The sequence below is a fragment of the Crinia signifera genome, chromosome 5, assembly GCF_055691185.1.
Source record: "Crinia signifera chromosome 5, ASM5569118v1, whole genome shotgun sequence".
Lineage (NCBI taxonomy): Eukaryota > Metazoa > Chordata > Amphibia > Anura > Myobatrachidae > Crinia > Crinia signifera.
Window position 1 is genome coordinate 61,722,998 of NC_139221.1, and position 22,982 is coordinate 61,745,979.

At 43.3% G+C, this 22,982-nt stretch overlaps 1 long non-coding RNA gene across 1 annotated transcript; it reads right to left on the reverse strand.

The window, feature by feature from the left end:
- Positions 1-1,007: 1,007 nt before the first annotated feature.
- On the reverse strand, positions 1,008-8,866 carry LOC146079465 (uncharacterized). Its single transcript, XR_014474546.1, has 3 exons — positions 8,770-8,866; positions 1,671-1,734; positions 1,008-1,133 (listed from the first exon to the last, which is right to left on the reverse strand). It is a non-coding gene; the product is annotated as an uncharacterized LOC146079465 (long non-coding RNA).
- Between the last annotated feature and the right edge of the window lie 14,116 nt (positions 8,867-22,982).

Sequence of the window (22,982 nt, forward strand, 5' to 3'; positions counted from 1 at the left end):
TCCCTCCATTCCCACATGCAGCCGCATCCCCATATGTTTCTATAAAGGATGCGATGCTGCCCGATTTTACCAATGGGAAGCATTCCATATATTGGCCTCCGCAGCTACAGATATTTAAAAATGGTGGAAGCTCATTGTAGCCTATGAGCTACACAGCGCATTACTGGCCATTGCAATGTGTTCCCATCCCCGGAAGTGTGCAGCTCAGTCACACAAGTGCAGAGCCCTCCTGGTAACTGGTAGAGCACCTCACAGGGATGTGATCCCTCCACTGCGCCTGTTCCTGCGGGTGCCGATTAATACATGCTGCTAATGGGATCGCATATTGCAAAGCGATCCTGGGTGATAAGATCCGGGATAGGGCGGTAAGAAAGTAAGGAAGCTTAAAAGTGCCCACGCATGGATAGATATTGGATAAAATCCAATATCTATACAATTTTCTTTGAAATCCAGAACACCCCTGATCATGGCCACACACTGAAGGGTTGGAAAAGGTTTACTCAATCGTTCAGTGTGGCCATAATCAGGGCTTATTGGGGTCTGTTGCTCCGCACCTCGCCGCTGCACCTCCGCACCCCCGTCGCTAGCATACAGCCATCCTATTCATTTGAAATCATCTGCTCGCTGCTATCCTCTCTCTCGGTCTTTTCTCTCGGTCTGCCAAAGGCAGTAGTGTGGAGGTGCGGCAAGCGGCGGGAAGGAAATGCCAGTGCCGGGACACGGCCAAATCTTTCATCATGCCTACACATAAAAAAATGTGGCCATGATCCTGCACGATGGCTCGTTGATCTTTCCGTCTGCTGAAGGGATCGGATTGTCATCAAGCCCGAGCACACAGTAAGTCTTGAAACAAGTTGTCGTTCTAATCGTCCGGAAACAGCCCTAAGGTTTAAAAAAATCTTACCGTGTGTGAGCACTGAACATTTGTTTATAAATAAAGTCTTAGTTAAATATATAGTGACTTGTAATTAAGCATTCATTAAAACCAATCCTTAATAATAAGCATCCATTATTTATGTGCACTAGGCTTGTAGAAAGGATATAAGAATGATATCTCCAGTTCTAGGAGATAGACTTGTTTCTGAAGATTCTTTATGTACTCCGATTCAACTAGTAAAAATGATTCCACATTTCTGAAAAAAAAAATATACAAATCCAAAATGATCACAATAATTATCTTAATAAACATAACGTACTTGCAGTAATATACTTTTTGTGAAACGTACGTACTTATTAAGAAAGTGAAGAGGACACAAAGGGGGTATTCAATTCCGTGCCGGATTTTTCGACAGTCGAAAAAAAATTGCACTTTTCGCTGTTTTTAGGTCAAATTTGCATTCGACCTATTCATTTAAAGTGCCGATTTTTTGACTGTCAAAAAATCCGGCACAGTCAAAAAAACGAGTGGATCAGAGAATCACTCGCTGATCCATGTGTTTTTGTTGAAATTGCGGATGATTATTTAGTCATGCTTCACCAATGCAGTTTTAACTTTGAAAAAAAAAAGTGAAACTGCATCGGTGAAACATGACTAGTAAGCGTCCAAAAATGGCTACAATTGAATAGTAATGTCCATTTATTTTCCGGTAGCTGAGAAAAACTGACTTAATTGATTACCAAAGGACATACATTAGTGTTTGCAGTTGTGTAATGTATTAGTACACACTCACCTGAAGCTTGTAGATTCCATATTGGACTTCAGAGCTTTTGAACTAAAAGATTTTTTAAATATTTCTGCAATAAATAAAAACAACACCATTTTTATAGGGACTGCTAGACCTCTATCTGAAAATTTCAGATTTGAAGTATGAAGTAGGAACTCACTCTTACTGAATGTAGTATTTTTCCCCAGTCCATTTAAGGTAGTTACAACATCTCAAATCTATAGAAGAAAACTAGGTGACATAGACGCACGTGCCAGCACTAATGAGCATTAATTGTAGTCTAGAGGCACCAGTTAGGTCTGTAATTGAATAGCTCCAGCCCTGAGCAAGCCGACCAAAAATAAACTCAAGGTCCATACACACTGAGCATATTTTACCCAGTTTAGCGACTTTTCCCAGTTTAGCAGGATGCTATGAAGCCTCTGCCGCTCTCCCCACACTGTCCTTCCGGTCTCATATGCCGTTCCCTTGCACGTGGCCAGCTCATGCGCAGTAACTTCATACAAGCCTCCAGGGGCTGCCTTTGCAGCAGCCCCTGGAGGCTTAATCAGGTTCCTGGGTCTGGCGCATGCGCAGTATCGTCCGCAGTACTGCGAATGCGCAGAAACCGAATTTGGGCGCTGCCGCGCATTTGCATCCCAGGGGGAGGGAACACCTCCCAATGGGACTGCATACCCTCCAACATGACCCATTCCATTAGGTACACAATGCTCTGTTCCTGGACTTCCCTGTCAGTGTCAGTTGCAAAATTCAAAGAGGGGGGAGTCACATCAACTGCCAGTGATGTTTGGAGTGGCATTAGGAGTGGCTCCCCTTTTTGAATATTGGACTGTGCTGCAGTCAATCCTCTGTAACTGCCACTGGCAGGAATAGACCATTTTGTACCTAATGGAATGGGTCATGTTGGAGGGTATGGGACTGCCTTGAGTGACTGACAGGTAGGACTTCTGGCTTCACTTTAGGCAGAGACAGTGGCTGATTTTACCTGGGGGGCTTCAGCCCTGCAGCCCATAGGTAAAAACTGCCACTGCTTTTGGACCTTGTATTGTGCATATGTTGGCTTAACTAAGCATTGTTACAGTACATAACTAATACCAGGGATATTCAGTTGTGTGGCTCATCGTTTTGTACTTGCAAAATATATAGCAATAACATTTAAATTTAGAATTATTTGGACTTGATATATTGTACTGATACCATATTTATCCTCTCTGGGAGAAGAGTAGAGATGCAGTTGACCACTTCTGGTGCGAAAGTGAATCATGTTATCTGGTGCGAAAGTGAATCATGTTATGGCAACACCTCCATCACAACAAAATGCTGAAAATTGTGGGGGAAGAGGCGGGGCTAATTGTACATGATTTGCATAAATAAAGCCATCATTGCCAATGCCATATTTTTTTTGGGCAGACCCCCCCCCTTACCCACAGGTGAGTGGCCAGATCTTCCGCTTCCTAGTGAAGCAGGCGTGATGATGAGATCACCCAGGGAAGTGTGTTGCCGTATGGAGAGGCGGGGCTAAATGATGGCTTAGGGATGTGTTGGTCAGCCCTGCTCCCAGCACTGACAACCACAGTTTCCCCTCTGGGCTTCTCCCGTAGATGAGGTTTCAAATGCAGGCAAGTATCACCCCCTATGTACGGACCAGCAATTCCAGGGTATTATCTCTCCATGCTACCCACTTAACTAGGAAGTGCCCCAAAAAAATCCTTCTCTTGCACCTTCTGGGAGAGTAGGTAAGTATGACTGTAACCATCATTAATAAAATGACTAAACCGCAAAGATTATGTGGGTGATTCAACACAGCTTGCTAAGCAGTGGTCGCTCGCTGCTTAGCGATTGGCTTAACGCTGCCAGCAGGCTGGCCAACCCCCCTCACCGCCGAATCCCCTCAGTAACATGAAAGAGGGGATGCCCAAAAGAGGGCTGTATAGAAGCGCTGGTCTCTATGTATCTGAGAGGTCCCACTGATGCACACCCTTGCTGCTCCCTGTCAGAGTATGTGTAACTCAGACAGAACAAAAGAAAGGCAAGATCATGCAGTTTACACTGGCATGTACTATCAGGGAGCGCAGTGGTGTGCACTACAATAATCAACACTTTTTTATATCAATGTAAAAAATTTATTTAAAATAAATAAAAAACAATAATTTCAATACATTTAAGTGCACTTCATAAGTTTTTTGCAATTGCAAGACAAAACAAACAAGACTAACAACATTTAACACATAGAGGCTTTTTTAAGCATATTTCAACTAATATGAGGCTGGATATATTCTTGGAATGTCATTCAAGGCAATGGCTTTTTAGCAAGGCTTTTTATAGTTACCAGTCCCGCATAGTGGTTGGAGAAAAATTCTCAGAGATGGTGTGTCCGGCTTAGTAAGTGTCCATATTGTGGGTACACAACTTGCCTCTGTGTAATTAGAGGAACTCTCCTGTTCTGTACGGAGAGATGATGATAGCTCTGCAGCACCAGTGTATATGACCGCTGCTCCGGATGATAAGGGCAGCGAATCTGCGGTGGATAAACCTGGTAATCAAATGGTCAGTGGTCAGCAACAAAACGCGTTTCTCCGCCTCAGGGTCAGCGGCTTCCTCAGTTGTGCTGACATTGGTATGTATAGCGCTATTTATAGCAGTCCCGTTCGCGGGGTTGACACAGCCGCACTTCCGGGTTTGCGCTCCACGCCTCGGTTTCAAAAGGACATATTTATAATCTCTCGCGGCCATCTTTTAGCTGCGTTCCAAGCCTCGTTTTAGGTTAACACATAATGACAGTCTCTCGCGGCCATTTTACTTTATATACCAAGCCTCGTTTGTGAATATATTGGCCGTCTATGAGACCAGCTCCAAGCCTCATTTTGGGAGCCGTTTTTTATTGTATACTTCCTGCTTTCCACTTTAAAGCCTGCTGTTTACATAATGCCTATATTCCATACCTCATATCGATATAGCCTCAACATAGACAAAACGAACAACAATTAACATATAACAAATAACAGATATACATAATTTATACATAATTATAAAAACGAGTATATATAATTTCTTCATAATTTTCTATATATAACTCTCATTTAGAATTAGTGGTGATTTCTTTATAAGGATGCAGACTACTACCACTAGGTGGCAGTAATTATTTCTTCCATGTTCTTCCACAGGATACAAACAATTCATCTTTTCAATGGACCATAATTTAGATTTTATATATTTTAATAATAATGACACATTTTTACATAATTTTGCATAATTTATCTAGTTTTAATTTCCAATTAATTAGGTCCACATAGGATATAGAGAATACAGAGGATATAAAGAATATATAAAAAATATATATAAAATGTATATATATAGAGAATATGGCCCATTGGGTGAAAAATGTACAGGGAGATAGCTCTCACTTTCTCTCTCCACTAAACATTATTCAACTCAATGCTGTCATTGAGGCCCAACGGATTCAGAGTTCTAAGGCAGAAGATCCAGTATGCCTCCCTTCTACATAACTGGACATATCTATCGCCACCCCTTGGGGTATTTTTAACATGTTCAATACCTATCATGCGAATCCCATTAATATCCCCATGTTGACAACCCGCCATATGTCTATACAAGCTGTTACTTTTGTTCATTTTTGTTATGTTACGCTTGTGTTCCATGAACCTAACATGGAGGTTTCTAATGGTGCGGCCCACATATTGCAAGCCGCATCCACAGGTTAAAAGGTAAATGATATATTTAGTCTTGCAATTTATAAATTCATTAATAACGAATACTTCTCCAGAAACATAAGAACAAAAATTTATAGTCTTCTTAGCGCAAATAGCACATGAGGAACAGACCCCCCTCCCCCCCCCTCCTCCACAGACATGATACCCCACAGGTTTTTCGGGCAGCCATGAGGATGGGTTACCAACCCCCTCCTTCCTATAAAAACTAGGTGCAATCTTGTTCTTCAAATTCCTAGATTTTCGGAATACTACGGTCTGGCCTATATCCACTTCTTTGTTCAGAATCTCATCAGCTTTTAGAAGGTATACATTTTTTTGTACTATATTTTTTATTTTCATTGCTTGGGTGTTGTATTTTGTTACAAACACCGTTTTTTTCCATCTTTCCTGATGTTTTTTTGGTGTTATTGTCCTCCCTACTTCACTCACTCCACTTTTTTCCTGCAGTAGCTCCTCCCTTTTCATCTCTTTTACAGTTTCTAGTGCCCCATTTAAGATTTCTTTCGGATATCCCTGTTCTTGAAATGATTTAAATAAATCATTTCAAGAACAGGGATATCCGAAAGAAATCTTAAATGGGGCACTAGAAACTGTAAAAGAGATGAAAAGGGAGGAGCTACTGCAGGAAAAAAGTGGAGTGAGTGAAGTAGGGAGGACAATAACACCAAAAAAACATCAGGAAAGATGGAAAAAAACGGTGTTTGTAACAAAATACAACACCCAAGCAATGAAAATAAAAAATATAGTACAAAAAAATGTATACCTTCTAAAAGCTGATGAGATTCTGAACAAAGAAGTGGATATAGGCCAGACCGTAGTATTCCGAAAATCTAGGAATTTGAAGAACAAGATTGCACCTAGTTTTTATAGGAAGGAGGGGGTTGGTAACCCATCCTCATGGCTGCCCGAAAAACCTGTGGGGTATCATGTCTGTGGAGGAGGGGGGGGGGGGGGGGTCTGTTCCTCATGTGCTATTTGCGCTAAGAAGACTATAAATTTTTGTTCTTATGTTTCTGGAGAAGTATTCGTTATTAATGAATTTATAAATTGCAAGACTAAATATATCATTTACCTTTTAACCTGTGGATGCGGCTTGCAATATGTGGGCCGCACCATTAGAAACCTCCATGTTAGGTTCATGGAACACAAGCGTAACATAACAAAAATGAACAAAAGTAACAGCTTGTATAGACATATGGCGGGTTGTCAACATGGGGATATTAATGGGATTCGCATGATAGGTATTGAACATGTTAAAAATACCCCAAGGGGTGGCGATAGATATGTCCAGTTATGTAGAAGGGAGGCATACTGGATCTTCTGCCTTAGAACTCTGAATCCGTTGGGCCTCAATGACAGCATTGAGTTGAATAATGTTTAGTGGAGAGAGAAAGTGAGAGCTATCTCCCTGTACATTTTTCACCCAATGGGCCATATTCTCTATATATATACATTTTATATATATTTTTTATATATTCTTTATATCCTCTGTATTCTCTATATCCTATGTGGACCTAATTAATTGGAAATTAAAACTAGATAAATTATGCAAAATTATGTAAAAATGTGTCATTATTATTAAAATATATAAAATCTAAATTATGGTCCATTGAAAAGATGAATTGTTTGTATCCTGTGGAAGAACATGGAAGAAATAATTACTGCCACCTAGTGGTAGTAGTCTGCATCCTTATAAAGAAATCACCACTAATTCTAAATGAGAGTTATATATAGAAAATTATGAAGAAATTATATATACTCGTTTTTATAATTATGTATAAATTATGTATATCTGTTATTTGTTATATGTTAATTGTTGTTCGTTTTGTCTATGTTGAGGCTATATCGATATGAGGTATGGAATATAGGCATTATGTAAACAGCAGGCTTTAAAGTGGAAAGCAGGAAGTATACAATAAAAAACGGCTCCCAAAATGAGGCTTGGAGCTGGTCTCATAGACGGCCAATATATTCACAAACGAGGCTTGGTATATAAAGTAAAATGGCCGCGAGAGACTGTCATTATGTGTTAACCTAAAACGAGGCTTGGAACGCAGCTAAAAGATGGCCGCGAGAGATTATAAATATGTCCTTTTGAAACCGAGGCGTGGAGCGCAAACCCGGAAGTGCGGCTGTGTCAACCCCGCGAACGGGACTGCTATAAATAGCGCTATACATACCAATGTCAGCACAACTGAGGAAGCCGCTGACCCTGAGGCGGAGAAACGCGTTTTGTTGCTGACCACTGACCATTTGATTACCAGGTTTATCCACCGCAGATTCGCTGCCCTTATCATCCGGAGCAGCGGTCATATACACTGGTGCTGCAGAGCTATCATCATCTCTCCGTACAGAACAGGAGAGTTCCTCTAATTACACAGAGGCAAGTTGTGTACCCACAATATGGACACTTACTAAGCCGGACACACCATCTCTGAGAATTTTTCTCCAACCACTATGCGGGACTGGTAACTATAAAAAGCCTTGCTAAAAAGCCATTGCCTTGAATGACATTCCAAGAATATATCCAGCCTCATATTAGTTGAAATATGCTTAAAAAAGCCTCTATGTGTTAAATGTTGTTAGTCTTGTTTGTTTTGTCTTGCAATTGCAAAAAACTTATGAAGTGCACTTAAATGTATTGAAATTATTGTTTTTTATTTATTTTAAATAAATTTTTTACATTGATATAAAAAAGTGTTGATTATTGTAGTGCACACCACTGCGCTCCCTGATAGTACGTGCCAGTGTAAACTGCATGATCTTGCCTTTCTTTCCCTCAGTAACATGTAGCCAAACACCTCCCCTCGCATGCAGCTGAAGGGGAGACACATCATTAGATGGGTGCCGACCATCAAATTATTTCTCTCTGCTTTGGGAATAAAAGTCAGTCTCAAGTTCAACTGACTTTTATTTTCTTCGGTGGCCACCGAAGAGGTGGCTGGCGCTGATGTCCTGTTCTGCCAGCCGTCCGCCCCAGCAGGCATTGGCCCACCTGTGTTTCCAGGGGAATGCGTAGCATTTTCATGGGGGCATCCATGCACTAACACGCTGTTATTCTTGCGGTGGTCATACCGCCTCATTTGGTACGTGATTTCTTACCACCCACTTCGAGGATATGTTTGTGAATAAACAAGTTTTGCTCTGATATACGCACTATGGAGGGCTCCTATCTTTTGTTCAAAGTTACAAATAGACTTCGCATTAACATTCTATATGTCTTCTGCCTGTTAAGTGCCACGGATTACTCACAGGAGCTTTCTAACCCACAAAGGTCCACAAATTTACATAGATTAATAGCTGTGCCCTTTATTCATACACAGATCTACAGATCGCCCTGGGGCTTCTGGTGTCTGAGCACCGGCATCACTTACCAGTCATTCCCCCTCTGAGAGCCCACAGTCAGCTGTGAGACCTGGGAAATAGTTACAGCTCTGACCCAGCCGTCACCACAGCAACAGTATACAAGTGTGTTCTACTAGGGAACGTCAGAGTGACTCCCTGTTACAATAGAGTGAGAAGGTGTGAGTTCTAACATGTCCTCATCTTAGGAGCCATGTTTCTGGATTCCACTTCAAATACTTAGTTTTTTTTGTTTCTGTTCCCCTGGTTTACAGTCTATTCTGTATATATAATAACTATCTTACCTGTGAGCAGTTTTTATGTATACTTTTTATTAGAGAGCAAATTGAATTGTACTGAACAGAAAATGTGGTAAAAACCCTGTTATCGCAGGGGGGTTACACTTAATTTTGTGTTCCCCGCCACAATGGCCCCACTGCCCCACACTACCTACGCCACCCCCCCTTCACCTGATATCCGGGCAGCCTCCAGCTGTGCTGCCCAGACCAGTGACCTCTGCCTCCCTAGCCCCAGAATATCCCCCTTCTGGGTACAGGGAGGAGGAGTAGACAGACAGTCTCTGCAGTGCAGCCATCTGAGCATCAGGCAGCTGGGCACAGCAAGAGGGGGAGAGCTGTAGGGACCCATTCACCACCACCCCCCCCCCCCCCCCCCCCCGCCGGCTGCTTCACAAAGGGCAGCTCTTATCGCAAGAGCTGCCATTTGTAATACTAATTGCATATGTTAGTACTTGAGATTAGTATCAATGCGAATTGTGGTGGGATGTATCGCAAATGCTTTGTATATCCTGCCCTTGTGTACAGGTGCCAGTTTCCAGGGATATTTGTTTTTTGCATGTTCCACTGTAAGAGACTGACAGGGGCCCATTTATCATTGGATCGCATATGCAATGTTACCTGGGCATATGCATTTACTGGCCAGGATCGCATTGCAATATGCAATCTTTTTGGTTGAATGTATCATCCTGCGGATGTAGGGACAGGGGTGCCGCATGCGAGGTTAGTGCTGACCCCTGGCCGACCCTGCTGACCGCACTTTCCCGCAGGCAGCACGGTCCGCAGCCCATAGAAATGGAGGGAGCCCAGGAGCCCAATCCGATGCTGACCTTTGTTGATAGTAACCTATGGTGGGAGCGGCTGCTTGCGCGGCAGGGAATGGGAGATGGGAGATTCCTGCTGTTGTCCCTCCTGCATACATTCAGGGGATATTTAATATTTGTAGCTAACCCCCGAAAACTGAGAATTAGCCACAAACATTATATGATAAATGGGCCCAATGCATAAATAGAAACGTTCCCCCCGACTGCTTTTCTTACATTTGAACAATTTTAAGGCTTTGAGATGTCTGGAAAACATCTGTATTCCACAAGGGGGCAGTGGAGACTTCAGCTATAGATGTTAAATAAACGGATTTGTATAATTTGAACTACAGATTTTCCATACATGTTGGTTCATTTTTCCAGTTTATAATGGTTTGTTTTCAAGGATTGAAGGATAATCCTCAGGGCACAGTTACTAAGTGATTCTCGGTCTTGACAATTGCACATCATGAAGCTAACTGCTTTAATCAAACACATTTGGGCTCATTCGGATATATAACAATTGTGTGTGTGTGTGTGTGTGTTGTGTGTATGTGTAAATGATCTGTCTAGAACAATTCGAAATGAAGCACTGATCGCTCCAGGTGTATGGCCCCCAGCACGGCGATGCACGGTCCCGTGCTTCGCTATCGTCTGTCTAGAATTATACTGCATAAATCTCGTCATCCCCTGTGTTCTCTCAATTGAGAACACTGGCCATGACAGATTGCTCAACACACATGGTGAAGCGCTGTGTGCTGAGTGATCTGTGCTTAACTAGATTGCTCACCACCCTGCTCCGTCGCCCTGTGTGTACCGGGTGTAAGAAATTCATTTCTTTACTGTTCACATTTGTATGTTTTGTATGTCGTTGAATTAATCCTATTATACTTGGATATGGAGAATGGGGTTGTGCTGGCCTAGACTGAGCATAGTAAATATAGGCGTGCGCAGCACATTTTATAAGGGGGTGCACCATCAAAGGGGTGTGTCTAGCACCACATATTGGGCATGTCCAAAACGTCTCTCAGCCACACCATAATCTCCTGCCTATTTCAGTTTTAATCTTCTAATTACTCTGTGTAACAGTACCTGCAAATAAAGTCACAAACATATGTGGATGATGTCGATCAGGGCTGCCGAGTTGGGGGGGGGGCAGGTACAGTTTACCCGGGCCCAGGCCTGTCAGGGGGGCCCGGGTCCGGACACACACACAGTGTAAAAAAAAAAAATTGGTGGTGAGTGCGCTGGGTCTGAGTGCGCCATAGCTTTGTAGCGGCGGCAGAGGGAGCACGGGCGTGGGCTGGCGTGGGGAACGGCAGCATTACAGAGGTCCTTCTAAGAACTATTCTGCTCTCTGGCTCCAGGGCCTGTTGAGATCCCGCCACGTGACTAGGGAGTTTACCGTGGCTCCGTGACAGGAGGATACTTAAATACTGTGTATGTATTATGTAGTCCCTGGGTGCCGGGAGAAGCTGGAACAGAGAGAGGCCACCTCTCATGGGAGTATCGCCAACTCCATAGCATCCTGCCTGCCCTGCTCCTCACTTTCCCATCCCAGCCGCCACCAGCTGCAGCAGGTGCCGGTGCCATGTCTCCAGCCCAGCAGTCCCAGACCTTGTTCCACATCCATGTCCTGGTGGAAGGTGGGTCGCTGGTTGCTCTGTGCCTGCTGCCTCCCTGCATGCTGCTGGGGCTGAGATCCAACTCTGGAAGTCAGCATGTAACCTCTGACAGGACATGTACTGTAACTATATAACAACGAGTGTGTTAACCCCTGGCAGACCATGTAACTCCATATTAACCCCTGGCAGAGAATGTTAACCCCTGGCAGAGCATATAACTCTGGGCAGAACATGTAAACCCATGGCAACAAGCATGTTAACCCCTGGCATCAAGCACGAAACCTATAGCAACAAGCATTTAGGTAAGCGGAACTTATGTGGCATAAAATGTGTGGTATTATATGTAATAGGCATTACAATGTGTTGCATAATATGTAATGAGCATTATTGTGCATGGAATAACATATAAAGGGCATTATGGCATGTGGTAAAATATGAAATAGGTATTACTGTGTGTGGCATAATGTGTACTGAGCACTACGGTGTGTGGCATAATGTGTAATGGGCATTATGGCATGTAGTATAATATGTAATGGGTGTGTGACATGTGTAATAGGCATTATTGAGAACATTTTCACTGTCCCTGTATACGCCTTGGAAGCAGCGGCGCAACAACAGGTCCGCAGACCCTGCGACTGCTTGGGGAAGGCAGCACTGGCACGGTGTGTGGGGACCTCTGTCCGTGGGGGCCCAAAGAAATTGTTTTACCGGGGCCCAGGATTTCTCTTGGCGGCCCTGATGCCGGTATGTAGTGAAATGACAATGGTCTAGTACAAGTAACAATGCAAAACACACATAATTGATTTATGGTGGATTACATTTATAAAAAGTCTTTGTTCAAAGGTATTGCTGGTATTGCTAGGGGCAGGGAGGTGTTAATAAGGGTGAGCGCAGCATTAGGGGGTGTGCGTGTGCACCCCTAACACTAACTGGGGGTTATTCTGGGTCATTCACTCTCCCAATATTTTGCAATGTTATGCAGACACAGGGTGCATGCGGCCATGGCGAACAGGGTGTTCACTGGGAGCATGCACCCAAGTGTGAGGGCGGGCCATAAGCATATGGGAACTCCCAGCGTTTCATGGGCGTTCCCATGATAACGCTGGGCGTTCTCATGCAAATGCCCCGATGGTTCAGGGGGTGGCCAGCTGACATCGCTGGATGTCAGCTGCCTGCCCACATCCTCCTGAGCAGCCACGCATATGTAAGTGACTTGAGAGTCACTTTTATATGCGTGCTCCTTTGCCATCATTCGATGGTTGCCGACCATCGAATGATGTGGGTGGATTCCCCTAGCCTGTGAATGGATGTTACTGCTTAACATCCATTCATAGGCCCTACAAGGGAATCGCCCAGGAATGGGTAGCGGCCAGGCTAACATTCGCAAGGCGGGGTTTGGTGGACTCAAAAGGCTGCGAATTGTGGGAGGGTAGGTAAGTATGGTCCAGTCTTTAGGACAAGTCGGCCTAGTGTAATGGAACATTATTCATAGATTTTTTTTCAGCATATGCAGCATTTAATACTGCACTTGCCAATGGAGGACACAATCCTGAGATATGCCAATACATGGAGCTGGACACACCCTTTGGGTGGAGCATGACATGTCTCCTCAATATTGTGCCACATGAACATTGTGCTACTACTATAATCTCCCTGAAATTAGTTTTCAAAAGTAGACAAGTATGGGACTGGACTGGCTGATGGCTTCCAGCTGTCGGAGAGGAACCAAGAAGGAAAGACAGAGGTATCTAGTTCCTCTCAGCATAAACCATTTGGAGAATATAGAATATATAGGAACAGCGCTCTGGATATATCCTAAAATATTTTTTTTTACATATATCTGTCACATTGGTGAGGAAAGAAGCAGAACAGAGCGTGCATGAACAGTAGCCCACATGTCATAGCTCCTCACCCAGTGTTGTATATACTGTTGTGAAAAGCAAGGGCATATTTCACGCGTCGCCCCCCCCCCCCCCCCCCCTTTGCACGGCTTGTATAATCACAGATTTGTCTTGATAAACAGCCCAAAACGTTGACTTCAAACTTACACTTGTATAGTGTCTTATTGGATGAAAGTCTCTTTGACTGTCAGCCAGCAACAACTATATATATTTTCCTAAAGGAAGGTGGGCACCAGAGCAAGTTGAGCATGTTTTATCTACGAGTGCCGGACACCAGCTCTATTAATCCAGCTCTGGGCACACTCCAATGTAGGTTGCCACCTCCATGTCAGCAGTGCAGCTGGCATTTGACAAAATACTGTCTCGGTGGTGCCCTAAATTTTGCTTTCCACCTTAAATATCTTCAACCCTGGAGGAGCTTAGGATGGAACATTTTAGTAAATTGCACTTGATTATGTACACCTTCCAGTTCTATTAGGCATAATATGAATTAGGTGTACTACTGTGTGGCATAACATGGGCATAGGTAAGGGCAATGACAAGTTTTGGGGGTGATAAGAAATATTATGATATGGGGGGGGGGGACTGTTGAATATAAAAGCTGTCAAACATTCCTAGGTTGTTGTTAGACCTCCTGTGCAATATGCATACTGGAGAACGTCAGTGGGGAAGCTACTCTGTTAAATTCGTGGCACCCATTCTAAAGCCATACTTACCAGTTCCAGCAGGTCTGAGCTCCGGTTGGGTGGAATGGAACTGTAGTACTGCTGATAGTGTGATTGTATCCCTGCTGACTCCAGAAGTGGTGGCATGTAGAAGAGTTGCACACTTCCTAAAGCCAGGAGAGTTTGCCAGGAGAGCTGGCAGGTATGTCTCAAGATATCCGTCTGTAGATTTTCTGTTCAGACATTACAGTCCCTTGACTGGGTTAATTATAGTGGCTCATTGGAACTCAACTGGAACACCTTATCCCACCAATAACTATAACGCACCTTAGAGAGGATCCCCAAAAGTTAACAAGTCCTCATTGGACCGGGACACCTCCAGCGACCTACTGGGAATACAAATTGGACTCCATTTCCTTTTTCCACCTTTCCACTTGTTGAGGTCTACCAGAGCAGGTTATATCAATTGGTCCACTTGTTGTTTTTAAAGTGATCTTCACTTACAGTTTTTATTGTTTGTTATGTGATATAAATACATTTTTTACTGTATAGATTGGTTGACTCATTAAAATACACGAGCGCTGCAACATTCGTGAATCTGCATGTTGTGTGCTTTCATGCGTTACCTTTATTGACATTAGACGTGGGTGCGACTTCTTACAAATATAGCAGCATGCAGCAACTTCTGCCAAGTATCTGAATAATAAGACTGATATCAAAAGGGCGACAGTGTACTTTTTCTTTTTCCACAAATGTTAAAGTTGTTTACTTATAATGAATAAACCTAATGTTGTATCAGACAAGTTTTGAATGGAATCAGAATAAAGGGAAATAGGGCCAGAGGTACTAAGCTCTATACCCCTTTCACACTGCACTTGTTAAACGGTATATTGCCATTTTTTTCCCATTTCAAAACGTTTAAGGGTGCAGTGGGAAAGCGCCAGAGTTAATTTACCGGTTAAAGTTAACCGGTATTTCAACACGTTTAAAAAGCAGAGTCCTACATGTTTCAGAGCCGTTTTTATGCAGTGAGAATGGCTCTGAAACGGTATTTAGTAAAAACAACAAATTACAGACCTGTGATAGGCTGTCCCCTGCATTCTGCCTTGAAACGTGTTCAGGGGATTAAACGGGTTGACTGATGTGAATGGTACTTAAACGGTATTTGAAACGGTAATCTACTGCAATGTGAAGGCTCAGACCCATTTTAAATACCGTTTAAAAATACTGGTTCTTTAAACGTTTTGGCAGTGTAAAAGCGGTATTGGAGTGTGATAAAGTGGAGAATAATAAAGTACTAAACAATCTGGTCCAGTTCTTTTTGCCTTTAACATGGCAGTTAGGAGCTGACTGGCTGCTATTTTTATCTGTCTCCACTTTATCACTTTCCAAGTACATCTGCCCTCATTTTGAGAACACATAAAAAGATCCATACAGAAATAATTTTATATATGATGGCAATTCATACATAATGGGGGACTCAAAAATCCAGTCCCCCTCCCAGCCCCCCGAAAGGCAGTGCGGCCCATTTGGCACATGGGAACGCCCAGCGTTTTATGGGCGTTCTCATGCTTATGGAGCCGTGACGGACAAGCGGAGGGTAGCTGACATTTGGAGGCTAGTAGAGAGTCTTATTGTGTGTGGGAAGGGCATTCCATAGGATGGGAGCAGCCAGTTGCCGTGTGAAATGTGCCAACCACGGTCTGAAGATGTGCTCCACATTGGATCATTTCATTGTGGTACCATCCCATGGTTTGCCATGTGGCAAGTCACAGCTTTCAACAGTGCGGCTAAAAAGGGATCGTTGTACCATGACATGCTTTCTGACACCACTGGGACGCTCCCAAAGTACACATAGTTTGCTTGCAAAAAGCAAATCACCATTTATGACATATTATGGTAATTAATGTGTAGTTTTGCACAATTTTTATGTAATCTGCTGCACAGTACAAAGAAAGGAAAATAAAAACATTGTTGTAATCCTGATTCTCTTGTCAATCTGGACTGTAATAAAAGTAAGCTGCAACGGGGAAGTATGTCATTATATCGTTGCAATTCAGTTTAAAGTCTGCAATTATTTGGAAGAGTTTGCACAAACATGGTGTTGCCGTGTCCTCATGTGACTGCTATGTCTTTTATTACTCATGTTGAAACCTCAGGTGAGTTATGCCAGGAATTGCATCCATGTAAACAAGAGCCAAAATGTCATCCAGGAAGATTCTTGCTCAGTCTGGGACATTCCGGGGTTTATTAGGATAGTTGCCTCACTACACTGCTCAAAAAAATAAAGGGAACACTAACATAACACATACTAGGTCTGAATTAATGAAATATTCTTATTAAATACTTTGTTCTTTACATAGTTGAATGGGCTGACAACAAAATCACACAAAAATTATCAATGGAAATCAAATTGGCCTGGATTTGGAGTCACCCTCAAAATTAAAGTGGAAAAACACACTACAGGCTGATCCAACTTTGATGTAATGTCCTTAAACCAAGTCAAAATGAGGCTCAGTAGTGTGTGTGTGGCCTCCACATGCCTGTATGACCTCCCTACAACGCCTGGGCATGCTCCTAATGAGGTGGTAGATGGTCTCCTGAGGGATCTCCTCCCAGACCTGGACTAAAGTGAGACATGATGTCCCAGATGTGCTCAATTGGATTCAGGTCTGGGGAACGGGCGGGCTAGTCCATAGCATCAATGCCTTCGTCTTGCAGGAACTGCTGACACACTCCAGCCATATGAGCAGGGGCGAATTTAGGGGTCAGGCCGCCCCTAGGCACAACATTTTTGGCCGCCCTTTAGATACCCCGCACCAGCTAGAGCTCTGTATACAAACTGCACCATTACACATTGTGCTATACACCATAATGCCCATTACACACTGTGCCACATACCAGGTTTAGGCTAGGGGGTAGGTTTAAACACTTAGAAGGCCGGTTTAGATTTCAAATGTGGGAGAGGGGGGTTAGATTTAGCTGGTGGGGTGTTGGTGGGGATGGTTAGGCTATAGATGAGGGAGAGTTGGGGGGTGCATCCTTGGGGATGCTGGAATCGGCATGCTGAATGTCAGTGGACCGTATACATGTATGCATTGGATATACATGTACAAACACAATATATATATATATGTATATTTATATATGTTTTGATAAAGGGGCGATACGTTAGCATTTAAGACTGCAATGTTGTGATATATTTTCCTGAGTGCCATCCATTCTCTGCCATTATGTGTAATATATATATACTGTATATATAGAGGATGGACAGCACTCAGGAATAAGATATCACAGCATCAGTCATAAATGGTAACGTATCAAGACATATATAAATATACATACATACATACACACACATATAAATATACATACATATATATATATATATATAGACTCACAGTTATCCAAAAATCAATTTGAAAGACCAGCACCAGTCCAAAATTAGAAAAAATCAATATAAATTTAATGTCCAAGGACAAACAATAAGATCAGCCATGATCATGTCAGAAAAACAATTCATAAACACCCAACAGGCATAAGTGAGGCTATACTTAGCATTCTCAGCAAAGTTTCACAACAGCGTCTCCTCGACGGCCGTTTCGGTGCCTCTGCACCTTTATCAAGAGGGGTGACAACTGGTACATGCATATCATGCTATACTTATAGGGCCCCAGGTGTCAACTCACCTATATATACACATATTATACATATACATATATATATATATATACACACATATTATACATATATATATATATATATATATACGTGGCGATGGGGACCGGCACTTGGACTAATAAGGAAGATAGTGAAGGTGCCTTCCACAAGGTATTATATACAAACGAATTTATCCAGGTAAATGGAAAAACAGGAGGCGGCACTCAGCGTGTAAAAAAGGTATATTCAATCACATCAAAGCATAGTGAAAAAAATCAATCAACCACTCAGCCTGTACGTCAACGGTTTCGGAGCTGGCGCTCCTTCATCAGGACAGCTGATAAGTGCAAAATGACAGCATAGCAAAATCGTGCAGAAACAAACAAGTATAATGCAGGTTACACAGTTTAAATAACAAGAGGTGCACTTACGTGATTATTGTAAGTTGGAAGTACTAAATACTCCACGGTCTAATCTATTATCAGCCAGCAGACCTAAAGACCTAAAGAAAAAAATCCCATTTGTGACCACGTTCTCGTCTACCAGTGCGGCACTCCCACGTGTCCTTAATGCCACATGGCCACTGGTGACCTCAGACAAAGATCTGCCATGTTTCGCACAGTCCTCCTTGATGCCCAGCTTAAAGAGAGGCCGCAACATTCGCGACATTCTAGTTAAAACAAATCTCACTCCATCTCTGCCCAGTGGTACACAAAGTAAAGCACCAGGGTGCTATAGATGCCCTACTTGTACGGCTTGCCGATATTTAGATACAGGATCTTCATTTAAACATCCAAGATCTGGCCACAAATATTCTATAAAACAAGTAGTCACATGTACTACCCCTTATGTGATTTATATCATCAAATGCATATGTGGGCTCTACTATGTCGGCCAGACCAGCCGCCCCTTCAAAGAAAGGGCAGCGGCGCACCGGTCAGCCATAAAGAATTGCCTAGCTGGCAAAGATATCGACCAACCGGTCACCCGCCATTTCAAGGCCCATCAACATACGTTAGCGAGTCTACGCTACCAAATTATAGAACATGTCCCCATGCCAATACGTGGGGGAGACAGACATAAACGTTTGTTACAACGCGAAACATATTGGATTCACGTTCTGGACACTGCAGCACCTCACGGCCTAAATGAAAAAACATCCCTTAACATCTTTCTGTGATTTTTAAAAAATCTAGTCCATCTCTAAATCCTCAAATATTAATATTAATATAATATTAAAACATAAAAATATTGTAATACTGCATGGCGGTGATAAAAATGTTTCATTTTTCATGTTATGAAGGGGCTATATTGTAAAATGCTTATATACCTTAAAAGTCCATCTAATCACAAAATATATATATAAAAATATATTTAAAAAAACATTGCATCAAATGACAGCCAGGAAAGTATAATAAGCCCCCGGAAAATATATATGAATTCTTTGGTGATATTCACCCACAGTGGTAATAGTGGTCCGCTAGTATAAATATGCTCTATTGTCTTGTATATTTATAAATGTACTGTATTTTGATATTTGTCGACATGTATAGTGTCAACATGAGTAACACATATGCTGATTGTTGCGCTGCAAATAACGGTACCACTTCCCCATTGTTTATCAGACGCTCTGTGCCATTCCCTGTTTTTAAATTTTTCTATTATCTCCCCTTTTTTTATATGTCCACGTAGATTGCACTTTTGAATGCATCCGTATGCTGACAAGCAACGTGCATTCCTTAATGACCCTTCACAGCCGCCGTCTGAGAGCCGGAGGAGACGCCAGCGGGTTGCCCTGACAACCACGCTGACGCTGGAAGTCACGTGGCTCCCCCCCGCCGGATGCCTGTCCCCGGGCTCAGTGCGGCGCAATAATCACGTAAGTGCACCTCTTGTTATTTAAACTGTGTAACCTGCATTAGACTTGTTTGTTTCTGCATGATTTTGCTATGCTGTCATTTTGCACTTATCAGCTGTCCTGATGAAGGAGCGCCAGCTCCGAAACCGTTGACGTACAGGCTGAGTGGTTGATTGATTTTTTTCACTATGCTTTGATGTGATTGAATATACCTTTTTTACACGCTGAGTGCCGCCTCCTGTTTTTCCATTTGCCTGGATAAATTTGTTTGTATATATATATATATATATATATATATATATATATATATATATATGAGAACAAGTGTGGAATGGCGCACTTCTCAACTTTAGTCCATAATATGTCCATAACTTGGTGTTATTCTCTTTATTAAAAGTCTTTTTAGACAAAAAGTGCTGTTTTCACCCAACGCGTTTCGCCCAACAAGGGGCTTCCTCAGGGGTATCAGCTGGATAAGTGTTCACTTGTCTGGCTCACTTGTCTGGCTGAGCCAGACAAGTGAACACTTATCCAGCTGATACCCCTGAGGAAGCCCCTTGTTGGGCGAAACGCGTTGGGTGAAAACAGCACTTTTTGTCTAAAAAGACTTTTAATAAAGAGAATAACACCAAGTTATGGACATTGTTTACTATATTATGGACTAAAGTTGAGAAGTGCGCCATTCCACACTTGTTCTCGTATCTTTTCTAATTCCCCTCAGCCAACAGGGGTATTGTGGAAACAGGCAGCAAACTAATAATCTCTCAGAATTTAGCGCGAAAAAGAAGGGGTTTGGTTGATATATATATATATATATATATATATATACACACACACACACACATATATATATATATATATATATATATATGGGGTACGGTCATTTGGTCTACTGCATTATGGTCGACAGTCATTAGGTCGAATCCATTAGGTCGACATGCTAAAAGGTCGACATGACTCTAGGTCGACATGGGAAAAGGTCGACATGATTCTAGTTCGAAAGGTCATTAGTTCGACAGGTCAATAGTTCGACAAGGTCATTAGTTCGACATTGTCTATGTCGACATTCACAAGGTCGACATGGAGTTTTTCACTGTTTTTTGAGCCAACATGTGCCGACAGGCGGTATTTCATGCCCTACCATCCACTAGGGCAGGGGTTCCCAATCTTTTTCAAATCACGGCACCCTAGAGTATCAGAATTTGTCCACGGCACCCCTAGGCCCCCCAAAATATATATATAAAATTAAGTAGATTGTGTTTGTATGTGCTTCTTAGGTTCAGTTATGTGGTAAAAGGCAGGATTTGCTTCTGATTGTACACATTTTATGATTGGCAGCCACCAGCACTGGTTTTATCCATAAATAATTGATCATAAATAATTTGAATTGGTCCTGGACCACCAACCCGTGGCACCCCTGCAAGTGTCCCGAGGCACCCCAGGGAGCCACGGCACACAGTTTGGGAACCACTGCACTAGGGCGTGGTGGGAGAATAAAATAGTGTGCCGAGCGTAGCGAGGCACCGTGCCCGACGCATCGCGAGCGCAGCGAGCGATGCGAGGGGATGCAGTGCACTTTAAACTGTGTCCATGTCGACTGTGTTGACATTCAGGTAAAAAAACAGTGAAAAACCCCATGTCGACCTTGTGAATGTCGACATAGACAATGTCGAACTAATGACCTTGTCGAACTAATGACCTGTCGAACTAATGACCTTTCGACCTATAATCATGTCGACCTTTTCCCATGTCGACCTACAGTCATGTCGACCTTTTAGCATGTCGACCTAATGGATTCGACCTAATGACTTTCGACCATAATGCAATAGACCAAATGATCCCATATATATATATATATATATATATATATATATATATATAACCCAAAGCCTTCCTAGATATAAGAACTGACTGCCTTACTCATCTTGAAATGCAGTCAGCCCAGCAGTAGAACTAGAGTCTGCCTCTCCTCCACTCTTTACCACGGCAGCAGACACTGCCCAGATCCCGCCTCTTTGGACAGCCTTCCTTCGCACCCAGCCACTCATTGAGAGAGGCGCGCAGGCTGCTTCCACTATCTAACAGCTGAGCCGTCGCTCGGCTGCCCTTGTACTGTTACAGGGTGCCAGCAGCTCAGCTGTCAATCAGCGCGGCGGGGAGGGAGCAGAGCGCGGTGCTGCAGATCGGAAGAGATCCGATCTGTGCTGCGGTATGGGGAGGACAGCTTTGAGGACAGCCGGGAAGCGCACAATCACTGGCGCTGTCAATTCTGACTGCCTGGCTGGCCGCAGCTGATGGTCGCAGCCTGCCGCCCATGACAGGTGCCGCCCCTAGGCCCGTGCCTCACGGGCCTAGTGATAAATCCGGCCCTGCATATGAGGTCTAGCATTGTCTTGCATTAGGAGGAACCCAGGGCCAACCGCACCAGCATATGGTCTCACAAGGGGTCTGAGGCAGTTAGGCTACCTCTGGCGAGCACATGGAGGGCTGTGCGGCCCCACACCATTACAGACCCACTGCCATACCGGTCATGCTGGAGGATGTTGCAGGCAGCAGAACGTTCTCCTTGGTGTCTCCAGACTCTGTCACATCTGTCACGTGCTCAGAGTGAACCTGCTTTCATCTGTGAAGAGCACAGGGTGCCAGTGGCGAATTTGCCAATCTTGGTGTTCTCTGGCAAATGCCAAACGTCCTACACAGTGTTGAGCTGTAAGCACAACCCCCACCTGTGGACATCAGGCCCTCATACCATCCTCATGGAGTCTATTTCTGAGCGTTTGAGTAGACACATGCACATTTGCAGGGCTCTGGCAGTGCTCCTCCTGTTCCTCCTTCATGCACAAAGGTGGATGTAGCGGTCCTACTGCTGGGTTGTTGCCCTCCTATGGCCTCCTCCACATCTCCTGATGTACTGGCCTGTCTCCTGGTTGCGCCTCCATGCTCTGGACACTACGCTGACAGACACAGCAAACCTTCTTGCCACAGCTTGCATTGATGTGCCATTCTGTGTGAGCTGCACTACCTGAGCCACTTGTGTGGGTTGTAGACTCCGTCTCATGCTACCACTAGAGTGAAAGCACCGCCAGCTTTCAAAAGTGACCAAAATATCAGCCAGAAAGCATAGGAGCTGAGAAAGTGGTCTGTGGTCACCACCTGCAGAACAACCCCTTTATTTGGGGTTTCGTGCTAACTGCATAAAATTTCCACCTGTTGTCTATTCCATTTGCACAACAGCATGTGAAATTGATTGTCAATCATTGTTGCTTCCTATGTGGACATTTGGATTTCACAGAAGTGTGATTGACTTGGAGTTACATTGTGTTGTTTAAGTGTTCCCTTTATTTTTTTGAGCAGTGTATATCTTAAAGAGGCTCTTCAGGCTAATATGATTTAAAAGAGACAAGAAATAGCTTGGGACATGTATGTTATGTCCGTGC